The following is a 20836-nucleotide window of genomic DNA, read 5'->3' as shown; positions in this document are numbered from 1 at the left end:
GCTAGTAATCATGCTGTTGATTGACTGATTACTAATCAGTTTCTTCTATTCAATTTATAATAGAGTCGTCCATTAATTACGTGAAGGATGCGAAAAATAAGTCTTAAATCATTCTATACGATGGGAGGAAGAGGGGACATTGTCTACATAGACTTTTTTAGTGATTTAGTAGCGTACAAATTTGCTCCTATAAATCTATTTACTAAACGTGTTTTATCAGTTAAAAAATATTCACAAAACTTTTAAAAGTCATTTCTTCAATGTCAGGGAGTCCATGAACTATTGTACAGGTAATTAAAGAAAAGGGAGATTTGTTAAGAGTACTGTACATCATTCAACACGACCGAAAGGGAGGAAAAGTGGCTCAAAAACTGTACACGTAATTAATGGACGTTCATATAATCTTTAAAATGAATCAATAAAGATATTGTACTTACTGTAATTAATTCAGGAATTTATCCATTACAAAAATAATCAAAGATCATTTCTCATTACAGTATTTTCAAAAACTTTCATACTCAGTGTCTAAACACTCTGCATGAATGTTGAATATGTTTATTCCATTTAACACTAGCTTTAAATATAAATAAATAAATATATATATATATATATATATAAAGAGAGGGGTAAAATTGTCTTTCGGATCTATAAGTTTTATAAAATATTAAAACCATCAAATTGGTCGCCTTAATAAAGAATGATTCCTGCAATATTTAATCGTGACATAGAACTGGTGGTCATTTGCATACAATTAAAAGTACAGGCTAAACGTTTCGATTATATATCAAACATGTTCCTGCGTATAAAATATACTTCACGTGATATATAAATAGTATATTTTCTCTCTTTTTACTTTTACTTTTTTCCTCATAATCATATTTCCGGTTAATCTTTTATCTCTCATATTTTCCGCCAGTTACAATCACTCCAACAATTTGTGTTTGTATCGCCGGATATGACGTCATTGATTTGTAAATACTTTTACCGTGTTAATTAAACTTTACTTGAAATCTGTAATATTTTATACTTTTATTATTCAATATAGAATTTATTTAAAATAAACAATTTCGCATATTTTACAGCCGAAATCTAATATATTTAGTAATAAATCTATGTGTATTTTAATAAATATATCTCCAAATTTAATTCCTATTTATTACACAGCCTACAGATAACTAATAATTTTCTTTTCCTTGTTTATTAATTTTTAAAATTTAACATATAAATCTACATTATTGTTTAATCTTTTTCGTTTCCTGATCGACTTCTAGCCAAGTTTGAAACAGGATATAATTATCATAATGTAATGTAGATTACAAACAGGATATTTATACTTCTTAAACGTAAAAAAAGTCAATGTTTAATAGCTTTATTTTATTATACATTCTTTAATATAAACATTTATTCTACTTCTTTAGTTTGGAAAAAAAGAGGAAGCATTTTACACCATTTAACTACTTAAATTGTGCGTGATTGCCATAAAATTTCTACGCATGAAGCGAATTATTAAATTATTTTTAAGATTTCAAAATATTTTTATCTTATAATTAAATTATTTAAATTGCATACGAGTATATTGAAAGAAATATATATATATATATTTATTAGCCTACTCTTTTTGCCCTGTAGGCACTGAGAGAACCTTTTAATCATGTCTATCGTGATTACGTCAGGCCCACAATGGGGTGGCCAGGTGGTGAACATATCACCTAGTAAAATTTTTGGGGATTTTTTTAATTCTCAGATTTGATAGCGGATCCCTAAAGCTGTGTCATTAGAATAGTAAGTTTGTGAGTTTTCTAAATTAATAAATCGGAATAAAATGATAATAAATGCTTTTATACAATATAAGTGCTTTAATTATGCGTTAGTAATGCGATTTATACAGTTAATTTATTATGAAAAATAATAATAATAATAATGGGATGTTTAACGTGATTATAGTAAATTAAATCCGTTCCTCTATGTAACTAGAATAAAGTACAAAAATAATTATTTATATTCAGAAATATAAAATTTTAAAAATTTATAACAATGTATATAACAGAGAATACCCAAAATTATTAAATGATTATAACCTATTTAATTTGATTTAAATATATTGCATACCACTACTGTTAATAAATATAACATTTTTTAAAAAAAGAAGAATTTATCTTAATAACATAGATATATTATTAAATGATAAAGAGAATCACGCCATTTATTATCAGCTACTAAACAATTGTAACAGAATTAAGCATTCGATAATTTAATCTAAATTTTAACTTGTGCGATTTGATATTAAACGTGTGTTTAGACTGATTAAAACAGTAAATGTAATCAAAATTATTTATATTAATCTTCCTAATATTATTAAAAGTATAAGTAGGATTTATTTAAATTTGTTTGCTTAGCAGAATTTAAAAAGAAAAGGTTTAAAAGAAGAGAGAATTGTGTGCATATATTTTAGTCTAAACAATTTCTGAATTAGAAAGATATTTTATAATTTTATAAAGATTTTTTTATATAACGAAATCGCATTTTTGATAAATATTAAAAGTATATATATATATAGAATAATGTCCTTGCTATCAAGTACATATAATCTGGAAGCTGTAATGGATGAAAATTTCCCGTAAGGTCATTCAAAACGAACTAACGCACGCACTTGACGAATAAAAATAAATTTTCACTTTCACTCATTATAGAAACTAGGAATATATTTAAATACAGAATGTTAAGACTCTCAAAAGTAAAACGAAAAAAAAAAAAAAAACAGCGGCCTTTAGGTGTGAATGAGTTCGCTGTAGAATCAGAACTGAAACAGGCATTAGAATAAGATGGCGCCTGCGGCGAGGTGGGGCATGAATGGTCCCCGTCCCACCCATTCTCCTGGAAGCGATCGATGGACAAGGGACTGCTGCGCATGCACAGCTGCATTGTACTATAACGTCGTAGGAAAGCTTTCGTCTCGTCCTGCTGATTAGGCTTAGGCAAGCAGCCTAAGTGGTTAGACCGAGTTACAATGGTAAAAATGAACCGACATTTACTACTGGAAGTTTAATCTTCATCTTCACTCATCATGTGGACGAGGTATATTAGGTGAGTGTCTGTTTGTCTCTATATTATAACCTTCACCGATCTGCTTCGCTACCGAGTGAGTGGTGGCTAGTGATTGGGATAAACCAACATCTGAGCCTTAATTTCTTCCGAATCAGTTACTCGGATCGAGAAAGATAAGAGAAGTCGCCTCGGGCATGGATATACTCGCGCGCTGTTAGGGATGAGAATTACAAATTTATCAAGAAATTCCAGTCATTTATTCTATTTTTTTAAAATGATTATATAACTAGTAACGCTACAACTTCTATTGAATATCTGTAAATTGTATAGGTAGCATCTCGGATAAGAAATTGAGGCTCTTCTTTCGCGCTTTTGTCTCCATCCCTATTGTTCGGTTTTATATCGAACATAATACGTGTCCTCGTCCGGATATCCTTGGAATAAGTCTGCTGGGAAGTATCGATCCACTCTGACTACTCGAAGCTGCCTTTTATTTTGGCTACAAATCAATATCAATGTTTTGTCTGGATGTAACACAGACTCGTTTCTGATACTTAACAGTAGACTAATTTCGTATTCTCTGCTCAAGTCGACTTAGGTCATTCACCTTTCTGCTCGAAGCAAGAAATATTGATCGAGAGCGTTAATTTTGCAACCAGACAGACATCTAAACGGGTAGAAGCAAATGCTGCAAATTTCGTACATTACGTCAATAGAAGTTAATGCGCAGTCTCAACAACGTGGAGTAACTTTTACAAAAGAAAAAAAAAAAAAAAAGAAAAAGTGTAGCAAATAAAGAATGTTGAAAAGTAGGAATAACAACAATATAAAAATTTTCTTTTATTCTTTTTAAAATGTTTAAAGCAATTTTTAAATAAGGATAAAGAATCAAATGCTTTATTTTACTTGTAGAAAAACTTGGAAGGTCGTTTAATGCTATTGAAGCTTATTAAATTCAATATTACCGTAGAAAATTACTACTTTGTTATTTATATAGGCCTATATATTCAATTGTTATATCGTAAAAATGAATGGAATATTCTGCACATTAATACGTAGAAAGGAGCAATGAATAAGTGAATAGATCGGCAAAAGACAAACGACATTTTATGTTTTTAAGGAAATTCAAATAAAGTCGGAACAATTCTAATAATTTTGGATCACTGTACAGCGATATTAAAAATAAATTTAATTATTCACGTATTAAAAATATGATCGAAATTATCATAAAATTTTATTAAAAATTTTTTTAAAATGTTAATAATAAAAATCGTTTTAAAATAATTAACATAATTTAAAATTAAATTATGTTATACTACATATTAATGTTATAATTTATTTATCTTTATTTTTTTAATTTTTAATATATTTTATATTATTTTTTAAAAAGAGTCGCAAATAAAATATCCGTTATATAATAATTTACAGGTTTACTCTACGTCATAAAAGCCAGACTTTCCCTTTAATAATAATTGCCGGGCGGTTACTTTCTTCTCGAAATTAGTTTAGTTTATTTAATTTTGATAAATGGCAAGAGGTTTTATAAATAATTTAAAATCTAAGTTGACTTCTATAATTAAATTTATTGGAAAGGAACTTTTTAACACGTAAGTTGCCTTTATGGTATCTTACGTGTTATACTATAATAACTCTTTATATTTTGTATTATAATAGTGTAGGCTATATAGTTTTATAATATAATACATTCAGATATGATAACTTCAGTTATAGAGCATGAAATATGTTTACAATATAAAACATATTTCATGTTGTATGTTATTTATCATTTACATGTTTACAATAAATAGATCTAATTCTAATGTATTCGATACGGATTTATTTAAAGTTATAAATTTATTTATTTATTTTTTTACTTTGAATTTTCACAAAAGATATGATTCGAATAACGATTACAAAGACGTGTACAGAGACTTACATAATAGAACATGACGTAGTGGGATGACTGGAAATCGAACAAAGGACGCGTCCTAAACTGCTGGACAGACTTCAGAATATAAAAAAGACTTGAACTGAAAATGTATAAATCTCAAGCAATGCTGCTGAACCTAAATATTTATACTTTTGCCACGAGGTTAGAAAGATTTACAAAGAATTTTTGAGTTGAGATAATAAATATGTGGCGTTAGCGTACATTTACGATTTAATTAGACCTTTAAATTAAAAAAAATAGGCTATATTAACATATAAAATCGTAGAATTTGGTACCGAACATACTCCTTTATTATTAATAATAAAGAGGCGTATCCATTTTATTTCTTTTATATTTAAACCTGCCCTTTCCAATTCAACTTGTTTTAATTAATTGAAAATGGGCGTTTATTAGTTAACTCCGATATACATTTGTCTAAACTATCTTAAATAATATATTCTATGTAATTAAGTAATTAATTTTCTTTATTGTTTAGTATAAACAAGTCGATAAATTGTAAATTTTACTTTCAAATTAAAGAAAGGGTGACAAGGATAAAAATATAACAGAAAAAATTATAATTTTTGTCTTTTAGTTCGATAATTACGTAAATGTTATTCACGCTCACGCTACAAAAGTTTGCATATTAAACTTAAATATATAATGTAATTTTTCTACGCTTTCAATTGGAAAATTCTTTATAGTTTTTTTAGTCTTGGAGTAAAAATATAAATATTTTACTTCAGTTTCATTGATCAAGTTATATTTCATTTCTTTAGCTGAATGTATTTTTAGTTCAAGTCTTTTTATATTTTGCGAAGTCTGTCTAGTAGTCAAGACCTATTCTTTGTTCCTTTCATATGTTCATAATTCTCTTTTTCTGTTGTCAAAAATTCGTATTCACACTGTAAATTTATTAAAAGGGTATTAAGGAAGCTGCAGAAACCGCGATCTTTTATGAAATAAGAAGACCTATTTAAATAATAACCAGAAAACTAATGGACAATTGAAGAAATATTTGAAAGTCGAACGAACAATGATGCTTGAGACAACTCTAATTGAAAGCAAAGATTTGGTGACGTGACTTTTCACTTCTTCATTTGTAAAACGATCCTTATTCACTGTCATTTTCTTGTTAAATTTACAATTAACTTATTGGATCTTCTTTATGTCATTATTTTGTATTGATATTTTAAAGTAATCTATAAGTAATTTAATCATAATCCATATGGTAACTCATTGTGATACGTATGCATTTATAAGGGGGCAATAAACTCTCTTGACAATATACAGCCTTTTTTTATTTATTAAAAAGTTATTCCCTTAAACTTATATTAGGAAAAGAAGTTTCCATATTGGCAATAATAACAGTTTTATTTACGATATTCTAAAAATAAATAAAAGAAAGGAAAAAAGAAAAAGATTTTTCTCACATAATGGCTATACTTCTGTTGATTGGCTTGAAGCAAGTGAAGATTAATCCGTGATTGTCGAAAATGCGGATTATATTCGTATTTGTCTCATAGAGTTATTAACTGTCATAATACAATACGCACTTCCGACTCTTACATCTAACAGTATTTATTTTCTGCCTCCAACAAATCACATTATAAAAGCTTAAAAATTAAAAATCACAATAAAAATTTCACCAGAAACGGTTATTAGTATCAAATTACTTTTAAAATTATAAAAGTATTTAACATCCAAATTATGATAACAGATTCCATTTTATCTGTGTAATTTATGCTCGTATTTCTGTTAAAAGTGGTATATTTAATATTTAAATATTTAAAATGTTATTAAATATTTAAATGCTTTTAATGGATATAAAAATGATCGAGTCATCTGTGCAACAAATTAGAAAACATTAAAAAGTTGAGCTCTTAGATTAAGCACTTATTTTGTCTATTGAAATATAAGAAATGTATAATTTAAAATGAAATATTTAATACAATAATTTAATATTAAACAATTAAGCAACTTAACATTAAGCCTACGAATAATGTTCCATTCATAATGATTTAAAAAGTACTCTGAAACGAAAAAAAATATTAACGAATTTTATATTTATAATAATAACAATCGAAATACAATAAAGTTAATTTATTAATTAAATCAATTAATGAAAGTTTAATGCAGGATCAAATCCCAAGTGCACTATTATTAATCTGGATATGATCTAATTAAATTGGTTATGATCGGGGAATTGCCTAAATTAAAAGATAATTAGAATAAACATTGAATAGGAATATAAAATCAGCAGTCAAGAAGGATTTGTTTAAATTTAATAAAGCACACATCGACAAATAATTTAAAATATTCGTTAATTTGACTTCCTTATTTATAATTTGCATCTTTTATTTAAATTGTCGATCTGTTTGTTTCCTCTTCTCATTTGTTTATCCTATAATATAGATAGATATCGTTTATATAATTATATAACAAAATTATTAGTATTTTACTCTTGTTGAAATTATAACACGAAAAGTATACGGATAATCATTTGTTAAGTTCGTGTAAGCTCGTAAGGTTAACGTACAAAACAAAACGAAAAAGAGCTTAATAACTAGTTTTACTACATATCTTATTTATATTTATAATAGAGAAAATAACGTAAAATTAATTATATTTAGCATAAATTTAGACTACATACTCAATATGCGTCACATGAATGGTATTCTCTATTATAAAACAAGTGTAGCCTATATTTATCATTAAAATAGACTAATGTGGTAAATGTTACAAATATTTATTATTGTTTCAACTAACAACTTCCAACTACTGAATAATTAAATGTATTCCGTAACCACATGCTGAAATTTGCTATTTCAAGAAGTGACTAGCCATTTCTTGAAGCGTTTGTAATAGACATTTGCTTTACAGTCTGTCTAGTTTTTCTGGTCACTTCGTAAAATGCTAACCTGATTTCTTCAGATGTTGAAACGAGTACATATTTCAACACCTGTCTAACGAAACTAAGCATTTCGTCTAACGGTCTAACGGCTTAGCGCATGACGTAAAACGAAACAGCTGAACGTTTCTGCGCTATTGTGTATTGTAACATGCAGATTCTTGGATGAGTGTCCTCGATGGTAATTTTTACACATTTTAAATTTTCTTTTTATTTTTTCCATACCCATTGTGCGTTCGCCAGATCCACAACGGCGGCAACTGGGGGCTTGACGTATCCATAATATTACTTTTTAATGCTAACTTCAGAATTTATTATTTTAAGTTTGCAACTGAAATTACTATAAATAAAAGTAATTATGCAGTTCAATTTTTGAATAATACTTTAATTTACTTTATAATTTTCTTGCAGTTTGTCTCAATTGAATATAAAATATGTATCATATTTTTGGGGCTGTTCACCCGCTAGCTTCGCTCACTTGTTCAAAAATTTCGTGACGATTTTAAGGTAAATATTTTATAATGTAGAGTAGATATACCGGCGTATAAATTTCTTTCAACATTTGCATCACAAAATTTGCGATTTAGATCAGTGATTCCCAAGCGATCGGGGGTCGATTGAAAACGGTTAATTAAAAATTATCAGTCCAGTAGTTTATATATATGACAGTTCAGCATTTTGTAAATTTTATACTATAAGTAGATTTTTTTTCTATGAAAACGGTGTGTGGATTAATACTGGCTCACTAAATTTATTTGTACGTATTATTATTAACTATATTATAAAAGAAGAAGAAGAGGGAATTGGCAGCCCAAAAAATTTGGAGAATGGTTTAGACCTACAGTATATTCGCCGTTAGTCAAGACCCAAACATACAGTAAATTACCTGTAAACCTGTACGCTACAACCGAAATGTAGCCTGTGGCGGAAAAATATAATGTTACACCAATTTTATCATTACTTAGTCGTAAGGATAAAATTGTCTTAATGCTTTTTAATATACAATTTATAAATCTAAGTCTAAGAACATTACAATACCATGATAAAATGTATAAACACTTTATAACTTATAAAAAAAGAAATATGATGGTTAACAAGATTACACACACACACACACACACACACAACATTTGTTTACATATATATATATTTGTTTGTTTTATGTTCATAAAGCAAAAATAATTAAACGAATAAAAAAAAGTGGAGTAAATAGAATCTGTCAAGCTACGAGTCATTATGAATGCTGCAGGAAACTCAATTAAAATGATAACCTGACAGATTTTTTCAATTAACAAAGAGTACGACTTAAATTATATATGCTATCAATTCCATTTATTCTTCTATTTCCGTAAATTCATCAGAGTTTTGTTTTTCTTCTACAGCAGTTTAATTTTGTAATGTATCACATTTGTCTTGGCATCCATAAACGTTAGAATTGAAAGTAATCTAGATAATCTACATCTTAATCCGGATTAAGTTCTGCGAAAGAAGATTGAAATAATATTGAAGCTCCAATAAAGTAAGATTAGTTCGATAATAATGCTGAATATATCGCAATAATATTTTAAAACCCGATATTCTTTGATTTAAATTTAATTTACTTTAAGCGGATAATACAAGATTCATTTTTAAGGAATTTACTTTTATTACGTAAAGTACAGTATCATCATTATTTATAGAATTTAATTGATTTCCTAATAACGCTGTAAAGGGCGAAAATGTGTTTTTAAAATCTCTAGATTAATTAAATTTATTAATTCGAAAATACGCCCACGTTCCTTCGAAAAACATTACTAGATTTTCTATTTGTGTACAAGTATATATTTTAAATATGATACACCGTGTTAAAGTGTACTGAAATGTCTAATATTTCAACTTATTTTGTTATATGTTATAAATCTCACAATAATTGAGATGTGAAAAGAGTGTAACACGATGTTACACTCGTTCAGAATGTTAGAGAATTTTATTTTGTTCATGAGTAGTAGCTAGATTGAAGATAGTTTAAAAGCTTTTCTAACAATTTATTTTATTTACAATAATTATATATATATATATAATATCACATTTTTCTGATTGTGGAGACAAAAAAGAAAAACAATAAGATTGATTTTCGGAAATGCGGATCATGTTGTTACTGGTTGAATCATTTTTTATGAAGTAAACGTCTACACAGCTTCGAGAATTGATTGATTAATCGAGAGATTGAGAAAAGGAGAGATGAGGTGGTTACAACTTAAAGAAAGACTTATTAAATCTTTCTTTAAGATGTAACAAAAGTACTTTAATTAAGAAAAAGTGTTATTCTATCAAGTTAATTATTTCCAAGACGCATTCTAAAAGTTTATTATAGCTGTATTTCGCATTACAAGATTTTTTTACTACAATTTGTTAATTAACTTATTAATACAGATTTAAATGACCTGAATTAAACGCGACATATTCTATTCAGCAATATAAAAGTTACCATGTTATTAAAATTATTGTTTTAAACACGTTGTATTAATTAACTTAGTTACAATGGAAATTTTTATATGAATATCTTAATTAAAAACTTGAAAATAAAATATATCTATATATATAATGTGTTGTCTATCTGTTTTTATACACTTCTGAACTCTGATCGATCCTGACCAAATTTTTTCACAGTTACTCTTTACGACCTGCAGAAAATATACACTTGGACTTCCTCTTTTAAATCTCTTGGACACACTTGATAATTTATGTTTAATGCATCATTATATAAGTGAGCATTGCATAATAATTAATGTAGGTGCCACACTGTCCACGATTCATACTCTTAGTGAATTCTAATAGTACGTTATAGGCCTTCTGAATTTGAAATCTCCACCCAAACGATGTTGATTTGAGTTGGCTAAAAGAATGAAATTTTTACTATGATTTTCATATTAATGTTTATCGTTATTTGACATACTTTTTGCTCGAGAGTATCTGCTAGTATTTATATAAAGTTTGATTTTTAAATTTTTATCAGGAAAGCTAAAGCAATTTCAAAAATGAGAATACTACAGAAAGTCAAACATCCATTTAACGCCATCATTTGTTCGTCTCTGAAATTTGCACTAAATTAGGGTGCACTAAAATGAAGCACTTCAAACAATAATAATTATGTACAATGAAATATAACTTGTATATGTATGTTTGTATGTTTACAATGTACTACTGTACTGTACATACCTTTAAACGCAAAATCTACATTTATTAAGTCATTGATAATGAAAGGTTCTGTATTTAATATTTACAGGGAAGATCTAATGATAAGTGCGAATACATTCATTAGCTAGGTTGCAGTTTTTAATCACATTTAAATTTAAAAATAAGCTTTTAGTATCTAGTCTCGATCTTTATGTATCTAATCCGTTCTCGAGAGAATTTTGAACTGAAATTGTGACTTCACCAGAAGTTCTTATATAATTAATCGGGACCTTTGACCCCTAAGCTCTAATAATATCTCTAACCGACAATTGAAATGCGTAGGTTTGCAATTTGAAAATTGATTAAATGTTGAAGTAAATATGTTTATTATTGTTTTAATAACTTTGTTTTGATATTAAATCTATCTTCATTTCGTCACTCAAATTTATAAATCAATTTAAATCATTTAACACCTTTAAAGTGCAAAAATATATAGAGTAATTACATAAAATAAAATTCATTCGTTAAGTTTTTTAAATAATTTAATTTTCTTATGCTTTATTCTAATCTTCATTGTATCATAATTTTGCTCTCGTTATATCTTATTTAGTGAATATTATTACGTTGTTACCCTTTTATCAGACTAATCTTTCATACCATGGAATTTTTTGTTATTAATTTAATAATGGCAATTGTAAAAATGTTTTATACAGATAAGATTGAATTAGTTAATTTAAAAACTAAATAAAATACCATTTCTTATATTAAATTTTAAATTATATTAAGATAGATTATTTTAAAAAAAATATATATATATAAATACGTCGAACTTGCAATAACGGCCACCTCTAAACGGCGGCCATTTTTAATGTCTCCGTCAGTGGCCGTTGTTCAGAGGTTTTTACTGTATATTTATCTTGTAAGTAAATATTTAAATTTTAATAGAAACGAATACTGAACTTTTATAATAATATTCGTAAAATCATTAAAAGAATAAGTTTATAAAAATAAAATAGAAATGCTCATTACAGTGAGATGCAAAATCGATGCTAACATCTTTTAGTTGTTTAGTCAAACAAAGTATTTAAAAAATATATTTATTTATTTTTTCGTTTTTATTTTCATTTCATAATTTATATCGATATTATTATTGTATTTTCTAATCAATTTTTATTTTTTAAATAAAAAATGAGACGACTTAAAAAGTTATTAATAATTAAATATTCTGCGTTTTAAAGCACTCCCTGTACAGTTTTATATAAAATAAACAATAATATCTATAATGATAGTTAATAATGTAAACATAACGTTATATATTAATAGGAAAAATTTCTGTCCTGTATACTTTTATTATAACTTTATAGAAAAATATAACTTTGTAATATAAATAATAATATCGTTTATCAAATATAAATTTGATAAACGATATTATTATTTATATTTATATGATAGTTCAAATTAAGAAATAGAAATTTATAGGTTTTGTCAGATCTGGACGATACACACAAACACACAGACTGACACACAGGTACTGTACAGTACATAGCCCTACATAAAAGTCACTTAGCGGCAAGTGGATCTGCCAATATGATTTGAATATAATGAACTTGACTGAAGAATTGGGACGAAAAATTTGTATCCTTCTCTGAAAGTCGAACAAAGTGGTTCCTTTTTCTACGGTTGAGAGCGAGTAGCAATATTTATTGTGTATTTGCGAACCATTATGTGATAAGGAACTACATAAGGAACATCAGTATAGAGGTAAACATCCTGTAAACAAACAGAAAGACACTAAAATCTTTTTGTCGCATTGTCACATCTTATTAATATTTTTGATAATTATTGTCACGTGTAGAATTTATTTTATCTGTTTTTTTTTTAACCTTACAGATACGTTTAGTAAAATATTCTGAAATATTATTTAATGAAGTAGTTATCCTTCATTCCGATCCTCGATAAATTTGTCATTTCTATGTAAGTGGAAAGACGAAAGTTCTTCCAGACTATAACTCTGATGACGTCAACATTTCGTGATCTCAAGATCCCACACTATTAACAAAATTGCTTTCTTTCCTTAAATGACGATGCGATTAATTTTATGCCTTTTGATATTTTAGGGATGCCATTTCCAAAAATTGCAATATTGAATATTTTTCACGCGTCTGTTTTACTTATATTTAATTGACAGCACAATAACTTTCTCTAACCCAAGATCGTCATTCTAGAAACAAAACTATCATTAATAGCATGCCTATATATATATATATGAATATTCGTAAGGTTTTTCGTCTAATATTTTCATTCTGAGATTCTCTTTATTTTTCAGTATCAGCCCGACTCATCTGCCAAGGTAGGGCAGTAGTAAATGTAAGTTCTCAAGAAAATAATCCAATATTTTATTCTTACAATCTGCATTTATTATATTCGCCATGCCATCCGTATTACCTTTACATGGCTAGCCTTAATTATTCTTATAGTATGATCGATCGATCAGTATTAATGAGAGATAGGAATGATGCTCCAACCATGTTATCACGAAAGTATTAAGGATCTGGATCGAACAGAGATTTCTCAAGGTAGTAAAATACTTAACTCACTGTTATCATTCAGATCGATATTACTTATAGTGGAAATTTTATATTACATATACAATTTTTCGCACTGTATACCAAATATTTAATCAGTCTATTTTTAAATTCACAATTAGTTATTGTAAGCCTTTTTTTGTTTTTTGATAACTTCTAATTTCAATCTTGTTTTTAATTATTTTAACGCTTCTGTTATCTTTCTTGATTAATCATTCTTGTAATCTGAATTAATCTGAATTAATCTCTTAATTCTTGTTCGTTTATTTTTTTCACTCTCAATATTAATTAATGCAATGTTATTCATTCGCTTATTATTACTTTAGTTTTCTTGTTGTTAATATTCATTATTGTAATTATCTGTAATTTTTTTCGATATTTAATCTTATGTAGGCATATATATATATAGTGTATACAGAAATCAACTGGATCATGATAAAATCTAGACTTATAACGATTTAATTATTCTTTAATCTTTATCCTTTAAATATTTATCTAATAATGGTTGTTAACAATCATTAGCCATATCAAAGCTGTGACTGAAAGATCTTTAACAACAAGCTTTCTTCAAATCTTCTATTTATGCCCTAGGTTTATATCTCGATTCAAAGCTTAAACCTCAGATTTACTTTAAAAAATTGCTTCAATTGCACTCAATTTTAATGAGCATACATTTAAAATTATTTTATGTATTTTATTTTTTAGGGATTTAATGCGCTTTTACACAAATAAAAATAATCTCTATTCAAAATCAAAATTCATGTTATTTAAATTTTAAATTAATTACAACGGTACGAAAAAATTCGATTTTTTTGTTCATAAATATTGAAAGAAGTAGCTTCTTTTTTGATACTCCTTACTTTTTATCATTCCTAAATATAATTAATTGTTTAAATTAGGTTTTTACATACGCATTTTTCAGTCAATTCAAGCGGATCTAACGTAATCTCTTCAGAAAAACATTTTTACGACCTATAAAAATTAAAAGAAGGAATATTGAATTTCAAGCTATTTTTTTCTTATTATAAATAATCACAAGGAAAAAATGTTAGCTTGAAATATTATATTTGATTCTGAAACGATTTTATCAACAAAGATAATTGAGCTTTTATACAAGACGAACACTCAATTACTTCGAGAGTGGATTATCGCTACAGCGATAACGTTCATTCTATTATATCAACGACAACCACAAGTAGAAGCATTTTTTGTACGAAATCACGAAGAAAATAACTTTTTCTAGATTTTTATATTTTTAATATTGCATTAACAAGTACCGTACGAACTATGCAAGTTAATACCGTAAATATTGATCCATTATTTAAGGTAATTTAAATGATCTAAGTTTCTGAAAGATAAAGAAAATTTTCCCATAAAGCAAAAAATTCATCAAAATATAGACTAATTATAAAATTTTAATAAATCGTGTATGATAAATATTTGTCCCTCGGTAACCCGAATAATTTAAATAATCTTTTTTGAATGCTGTGTTAAAATTTACAGTATGAACCCAAGTTCGGTATAGGGCCCGAGGGTAAAACGAGCCCCTTTTGTCTCTTTTTTATTTTGTTTTTTGGAACAAATTAAATACTGTATGTAGAATGTTTCTCTATTAATAAATATCAGTCTTAAAAAGTTTATTTATTAACTTATAGGGATTAAAATCACTAAGGACCCCTAAGTTTTCTCCGGTTCCTTTCGATTGCTCTCTAGGAACCCTCCATAGTTCACATTGTATGCGTTAATGTAATATTAAAAATATAAAAATCTAGAAAAGTTATTCTCTTCGTGACTTCAGATAAACCAAAATATGATATAACAGCTCTATTTTGATATTAGAAAGTTTTGGTTTGGGCATATTAAGAAAAAAATCGATACAAACGTGGGCTTGCTTCATAAAACTTATTAGTATAATACTGTATTATGAGTTTAATCTATTAAATATTAGATAATAATAATAATAGGTTGCGTTTCTTAGCGAAGTAGTTTGTTGGCCAAACGATGTCGGTCGAGTTATTTGTGATTTTTATGAAATTGCAGATGTACCGTAAGGCAGTCGAGGGAACCCTCATTAACATTGAAACCCCAAGCGAACATGGACCTGCTTTTGTTGATCGACATGAAAACCATCCATTAAATACTACGTTTATATGTGGTCCATCACTGAAATTTTATTATGTATGTGAAAACTAACCTTGTAGCGATGCAAGAGTATTGAAAAACCGTACAGAAAGCGCAAGTTGACTAATGATATTAATTCTTTATAATATTATGATTATATTTGCATGACTGATACTATTAATGAACTCATTTATGAGTCAATTCGAAATGTTATGAAACAGAAACATTCTAACTCATATTATTTTATGGAATTAATATTATTATGTAATGAAATGAGTAACTTTTATGAAACAGGCTCCAGAGCATGAATTTGACAAAAAAAATTTTATTTATATTATTTAACGAGCAATTATTTATTGTGACATCATTACAATGTCGGGCTGCAATTTTTAATCATATTTTAAATTTATTTAATTTAAAATATATGCTCTCCATCTCAAATTAGTAGTGTCTTGCCACTGTACATCATACTTTTCCTTTAACAATAGAATCATGTCAGTGATCTATTAATTGTTTTCAGGGGAAAATTTTTGAATTGAAATAACATGTCTTCCGGTTTGCATCGGAAGTTCATATATAGTTAATATATGGAAACCTTAGGGATTCCTGCCCCTAAGGTTTCAATATCTGGTCTCGGATTTCATCTATCTAACTCCGTTCTCGAGATTAAGAAAAGAGACAGACAGACGAAGGACAGTGAGAATTTATAGGTCTACAATTTTTTCAAATTGCATCTGCAAAAGAATAAATTTTATTCTTCTCTTTTAAAAATGTTTTAAAACATTTTTTGGATGTACTATTACAATCTGTTTATTATTTTATTGGTAATTTTAAAATACAAATTATTATATTGAATAATATTGAACAATATATTTTTTATAGTTATATTTTGTGATGATCGAACAAGATCTTATTATTTATATCAATATATCAGTTCAGTAATGAGATCTTGTTCAACGTAATAACCATACAGAATATTATATTAAACAAAATCACTTCTCATCACTGAATTCATTTTAAAAATCACCTCAATATTCTGTAATTTGCCATTTAAGAAGCTATAAAAGCATTTCTTTTTTTTTTGAAATCGGTTAGACAATATAAAATGTTTTATTAACTAAAAAGTTATATATAGAATATATATGAAAGTTTTCGAACTTAATCTATTTATTACAACAAAAGTAGGAAATGTCGGCTGGAAGTAGATCTCCATCCCTCTTTAACAAAAACCAGATAACTGCAAAAAAACATACACATAAAAATGAATAAAAACTTTCAATTGAATGAAATAAATACATCTGAATACATTCCGATATTACAAATTTACTTTCTCGACTTAACCTTTCCGGTGTTGAATTCTTTCTTGTGATAAAATAAAGATTAAGATAAAAAAAAATCTGAATCGATAAAACCTAGAATATAAAAGTACAGAATTTTTAAAGATTAATTTTGAATATCATTTTAAACATAAAAGGCTTTTTTTCTTTTTCGTTTAGGAACATTCATAGAATTAAATTAATTTGATTACAATAAATAAATATATATGTAAACATACATATTTATTTACAAAGATTAAGACGATGTCACATAAGTAATAAAGATCTCCTATTACAACGACTGAACGATGAAACCTGCTAAAAATTATTAAAATAATAATGATATGTATACCAAATTAATATAATCTATATATTTTTTATATTCCTTTTATAGTTATTAATAAAAAAAATATTTAGTTATACGTATGAGTTTATTTTATATTATTGACTCTGTATAGGGCCTCTTAACGGGCCTTTCTTGCCTTTTTTGAACAAATGAAATATATATAGTGTTCTTTTATTAGTACTATTTTTAACACTACAGAAAAGTAGCGAATTCAAAAATTCGTAACAGTTTATTTCTGCATTTCTAATGTCGACAATCATTTAAAAAAATCTATAATAATATGATTAAATTATACCAGAATATTGTAAAAGCCTTACTGTCCTTAAATTGTAATATTATTGTTAATTGTCTACTTGGACTTTACTTATTAATAATTTCTGTTATTACTACAGGTGATATAATAAAGAAATTTTGTTCTCTCCTGGACTAACTCTCATTACTGTGCCAACCTTTAAACACCAGTATAAAGTCCTATTAATAAGTAAAGTCCAAGTAGACAATTAACAATAATATATCAGAATATATTTGATAACGTTAACGATTAGATATTTATCTAATATCTCAAAATAGTTACATAGTTATGTGCGAAGTAAGGTTTTATTTGCTCTGTTGAAGTGAGAAAATCGCATTAACTTCAGTGATGTCAGATTGCCTATGAAAAATGAAACAATACAAAAATAGCAAGAGAGATCCACTAGAAAGATTAATGTATTCGCGGATGGTCGAGAATAAAAACTGCATCAGTAAAGGTGTTTCGTTGTACGTCACACCATTATTCATGAAGGCAATGACGAAAAATCGAATCGTTGCATTTTATCAGTTCATAAGCTGATCTTCCAGAATATTTCAGAAAAAAATAAATATATTTAATGAATTAACTTGTTGATTTTTTTGGCAAATCCAGAGTAGCATTTTTTTAACTGGTTAAGTTATTGAATATTAATTATTTTAGGCAAAGATAACTGTATAAAATGAATAGTAATGTTTAATATTTAATAGTTTGTAGAATATTTTGAAAACATATGTCGATATTCGGGAAATAAAATACTGTATTTCCATTTAATTAAACGGGAAATATGTGAAAACTTTGTCACTTTCCTATTATAAAATAACTGTGTGCAATATCATAATGGCAGATTGTATTGTATCTATAAGATAGAAGAATTTCTCAATGCAGGCCGTAAATTTGCTATTTATTAAAATAAATAAAGAACATCTAATGCGAAATATATTATTTTCATATACTGTCATGACAGTTTTAATATATTCAAATTTAAATATGGCAATTATTTGCTAAAGAAAGACCGGATATGACGTTATTAAATATTTGTTTTAGATGCGTGTTTTAAAAGAAAACTCGGTGCATTTATACCACTTGTTACTATAGTCATTCTTCAAAAATGTATTGCGGTTCTAGACAATTGACATTCTATTCCGAATGTCAATTGTTACTAGAACCACGCTAGCATTGACACATGTTTTATTATTCTCGCTCTAATATAAATGCATTTCGGATCATACCGTCTTAGTGATTCCTCTTCAGTATTACATCTAAAAATAATACAATGCGTTCATTACACGAGTAATTTATTGTCGAGTGATATTCGAATGAGTTCGCATTTACCTATTACTGGGAAATTTCTGATGTCTGCAGTATAGTTATACATGTAACTACGCATCTATCAACTGACATTCGAAAGGCTTTGACAATTAACCGCTGGTAAAATACTTCTGAAGATTATAGTGCTTATAAATCACTATCTAAGTAAAATGAAAATATTTTTCTATTTTATTCTATGAAATAAATTAGAGAAAATAAATAATGTAGTTAGGATTTATGTGCAAATTTAGAATATTTTTTAACATAAATTATCATAGAAAATGTCATTATATCGCAGCTTTTTATGTAAAATATTTAAGTATTTCATGAAAGATTGGATTGATGGGGAGATGTGCCAAGGGGAGTGCCTTCCGGGACGTCTTTTTTTCCACGTGTCTAACACCTAAATAGGGACCAGTTCCCCAATTAAGTGTTAGACACACACACACACACACAAAAAAAGAAAAATTAAAAATCTTCAATAATTTCATATCCGTAAAAACATACGAATATCAAATCCTGTCATAATATTTTATATAATAACGCTTTCTGTGTATTATCCAAAGTGAGAATTTATGAAAACAATACAATTCACTATAAAAATAAAAATAATGTAGTTTGCATATTAACACTGGGATTTTTGTGCAAATAAGCACATAAATCCCAATGTCAATATGCAAACTACATTATTTTTATTGTCCTGATTGATTTCCTAGAATAAAATAGATTTTTTTAATTATACATTAAATATATTAAAGCTACAGCATATTAATGTTTTAAAATATTTATTTGATTATTTAAAAAAATGAGAAATTGGTAACAAATTTATGAATTTTTAATAAAAATTTATTTCTTGTTAATAAGTAAAATTTCAAATTCTTTCAGATGAATTAAAAATTAAAATATGTCATTTAATATTGACGATCATTTGTATAGATTCAAACGTTATGATGAAGTTTATACTAAAATATTTTAATATAAACTGACTGAATATGAAAATTATACTTTTTCCAGTAAAGAATTTTCTCCAAAAATAGCAATGAGCAACTAATATTTACAAATATATTACTAAAAATAGAAGATTATTTCTATAAAAATGTGAAAAATATTCAGATATAAATTTTATCATTATTAATAAAAAACGTGTCGAAGTATAAGAAAATCTAACGCATGATATTATTAATTCATGAGCAGTATTTATAGATCAAACAATATTATAATTAATAAGCATAAAATTTTCAGAAACGTTTATCATTACAATGATTGTAATCGACTTGTTTACATTCAGATCAGTGGTTTAGAAAGTCGGTACTTTCAGATCAGTGGTTTAGAAAGTCGGTACAATGAATCAACATTAATATTTATATTTTAAACATTTAATATTCGTTATTAGTTAAGGAATTGCCTAGTTTTAGTTGAAATAAATATGTTAACGATTTAGCAAACCGTAAAAACAAGTTTATACTTTTGTCATTGATGAAACAACAAATGAAAACAAAATTTAATAATTTACAACGGATTTTTTTCCTTACGCACTAGTGTTAAAACATGGTTTTGAATTTTCTTTTAATTCTAAAACCAAAACAAAAGCCATTTTTATCAATCGATTGTTTTACTTGGCTCAACAATTGCCAACTGCAGCGAACTATAGTGCTTAGCAGTGTGCAATAAGAAGTACAGTACAACCCAGTAACAATATGAAGTATTGCAACAGCACTTCATATTGAATAACGTCAATAGACCTTTGAATACGAAAAAGAAACCCCCAGCAATGTATTTATTAAAATGATTTTGTAAATATTTGATTTATTTCACTTGTCATTTAC

The 20836-nt window shown here is 26.8% G+C and overlaps 1 protein-coding gene across 2 annotated transcripts in view; it reads left to right on the top strand.

Annotated features, from left to right (window-relative positions):
- Positions 1-2874: 2874 nt before the first annotated feature.
- The window catches only part of LOC136987327 (beta-1,4-galactosyltransferase galt-1-like), a 31241-nt gene continuing 13279 nt past the window's right edge, over positions 2875-20836 (top strand). The window contains exon 1 of one of the 2 annotated variants that reach the window (XM_067285058.1): positions 2875-3084. The gene's annotated coding sequence lies outside the window, so the exon portion shown is untranslated. Of the gene's footprint in view, positions 3085-13598; positions 13619-20836 lie in introns of those variants that run through there. The other variant, XM_067285067.1, reaches the window with a different exon arrangement.

The sequence above is a fragment of the Centruroides vittatus genome, unplaced genomic scaffold, assembly GCF_030686945.1.
Source record: "Centruroides vittatus isolate TY-2023 unplaced genomic scaffold, ASM3068694v2 contig_1218, whole genome shotgun sequence".
NCBI lineage: Eukaryota > Metazoa > Arthropoda > Arachnida > Scorpiones > Buthidae > Centruroides > Centruroides vittatus.
This window is presented reverse-complemented; position numbering and strand designations above follow the sequence as displayed.